The sequence below is a fragment of the Lactuca saligna genome, chromosome 8, assembly GCF_052625555.1.
Source record: "Lactuca saligna cultivar CGN05327 chromosome 8, ASM5262555v1, whole genome shotgun sequence".
Classification (NCBI taxonomy): Eukaryota; Viridiplantae; Streptophyta; class Magnoliopsida; order Asterales; family Asteraceae; genus Lactuca; species Lactuca saligna.
Genome location: NC_136424.1, coordinates 174970062 through 174972521, shown reverse-complemented (window position 1 = coordinate 174972521; position 2460 = coordinate 174970062). Strand labels below are relative to the sequence as shown.

The 2460-nt window shown below is 36.5% G+C and overlaps 1 non-coding gene across 1 annotated transcript; it reads left to right on the top strand.

Annotated features, from left to right (window-relative positions):
* The first annotated feature begins 358 nt into the window (after window positions 1–358).
* On the top strand, window positions 359–465 carry LOC145013414 (small nucleolar RNA R71). The gene has a single exon (XR_013664975.1). It is a non-coding gene; the product is annotated as a small nucleolar RNA R71 (small nucleolar RNA).
* The last annotated feature ends 1995 nt before the right edge of the window (window positions 466–2460 follow it).

The following is a 2460-nucleotide window of genomic DNA, read 5'->3' as shown; positions in this document are numbered from 1 at the left end:
TTGTGCCTTCTTATTGCCATTTTCATCCAAATCGCAATCTCTAGTGAGGTGAGGTCCATTGCAGTTTTCACAACCCACCCTAATAGCATGGATAGTTTGATCCATTTTGTCCATTCTTCTATCCATGGTTTTTAACATGGCCATGACCGTGGATAAATCTTCTGTGGCAGCATACGCGGCTCCCCTCGTGACATCATTCCTAAGGTTGTGGTATTCTCTAGAGTGTTTAGAGAATTCTTCAATCAATTCTTTAATCACCGGGGGTGGCTTCTTTGTAAGTGGGCCTTGCAAGTCTAGCAATTGCCGGGTTGTGACATTGACTCCATCATAGAAGATGGAAACTTCTTGCTGGCTGTTTAGATCATGGTGTGGGCAGTTTCTTAGCAGACCTTTGTACCTCTCCCATGCTTCATATAAGGACTCTCCAGCTTGTTGTTCAAAGTTTGCAATGGCTTTCTTCAGTTTGGCTATCTTGGATGGTGGACAAAAGTGATCAATAAATTCTTCCTTCATTCTGGCCCAAGTAGTGACTGATCCGGGGGGAAGTGACTTGAGCTAGTCTTTAGCAGCACCCTTGAAGGTTACCGGAAGCATACAAAGTAGTTGAGTTTCGCGAGTTACATTTGGAATATTGAAGTAATCAGCAACATCATTTACTTCATCCAAATGTTTGTAGGCGTCTTCATGATCTTTCCCATAGAAAGGTATTTCCTTGAGTGAAGCTAGGATATGACCTTTTAGCTCGAAGGTAGCAGTCGCGGGAATTGCGGGTTGCACAAGTCCCGGGCCATGGTCGTCGCGCATCCTCTTCTTCCATTCTCCCATGGGGATTTCATCAATGTTAGCCATAGTGAACGCTAACTCTTCCTCCAACTCGGTTTCTTGCTCGTACGTTGCCTCCTCTTCTTCCTCGGTCTCGTATCCAATATCTTCTTGAATTGGCTCCTCAATTATAAAAGAAGCGCTAGAAGCTCCTGATTTACTGCTCTTCTTTTTCCCAAAAACAGTCTTCAAGTTGGACAATGGTGATTTCTTTGGTGTGCTTGAACTCTCCACGTCCTTCCCTTTGTTTCTTTTCAACGCGGATTCGGGGTCTTCAAACGGGGGTACTAGTGGTGTGTTTGCTCCTCTGGTCATGAAAGTCCTGAAATAAATAAAATAAAAAGCGTAAAAAGAACAAAAAGATTGTAAAAATAAAGAAAATCTACTGCTGAGTAAACTGCTACTCGCCGAGTAGGTGCGATTGCACTCGGCTAGTATCAGTGATATTTCAAAAAAATTTCTAAGTTTTAAATTAACTAAAAGAGATACTAAAACCTAATTACTAATTACTAAATTGCAATAAATGAACTTTATGCAAGTAAACTCACACAAAGGATCGAAAAAATTAGGAATTAGCTTAATTATTTAGAACCGTTCCCCGGCAACGGCGCCAAAAACTTGATGTGTGTAAAACCAACTAGTTTTATCCTTACTTTTTATTAATAAATTGAGCACACAAAGGCAGTGAGCCTGTCTTTAAGTGGTATAGATTGATAAGTAAAGTATCGAACTCAGGGAACGGAAAATTAAACTAATAACTAATTTTAACTAAAACAAATAATAAAAGTAAAGGTTTTTTTTTCTCTAGTTTTGCAAGACTAGAAACTTGGACAAACTAAATTAACTAATTAACTAAAGCAACAACTATTCACCAAATTTGATAAAAATGTTTCCATTTAGGTTCAACCAATTCACTCCTATGGTTATTTAAGTTTAAGATAGATTAATTGCTATTGGTTACCAATTATAATAGTTAGGTTCATATTCATTACTTCTAACCCTTAGACAATTAACTAATTTAAGCGTTGATCAAGTGTTTGAACTAATTAATTCCCTAGATTAATTATTTGGATTAAATAAGATTTGTAATGGTCAATTAAGTTATTAATTCAATTAACCTCTTATTGATGGTTTCTCAAACAAGCTCACACATTAATCTTCCTATTTTCTTATTAATCTTAGTTTCATAATCATTACTTCTAAGCATATGGTTTAGCATTCACATAAACATATGAGGTTAACAATTAAGTGATGTTCATGCAACCTAATTTCCTTCCAATTAAAAGAAAATAGTAGTGATTAATACATAAGGTTCTTTAACAAACTTAATTTAATAAATCACCAATAGACAATTAAGCAATAATCAATAATCAAACCATAGGAGTTCTTTGGTATTCCCCTAACAGAAACAAAAACGAATTTAGCTCATAATTGCAGGAGAAACAAAAATAAAAACAAAGTTTACTAAAGCAAACATGTTCAATTCCTAAGTCTAAGTGGTAGAATTAACCTAATTGCTTGAATTCTTCCAAATAGTGAAGCCTAGGGTTCCTTAGCGCCTTCTGAATCTCTTAGTCGCAGCTAAACCTTCAAAAATCGCCAGGGGTTCCTTCCTATGAGATAAGGATTCGTGTTTTA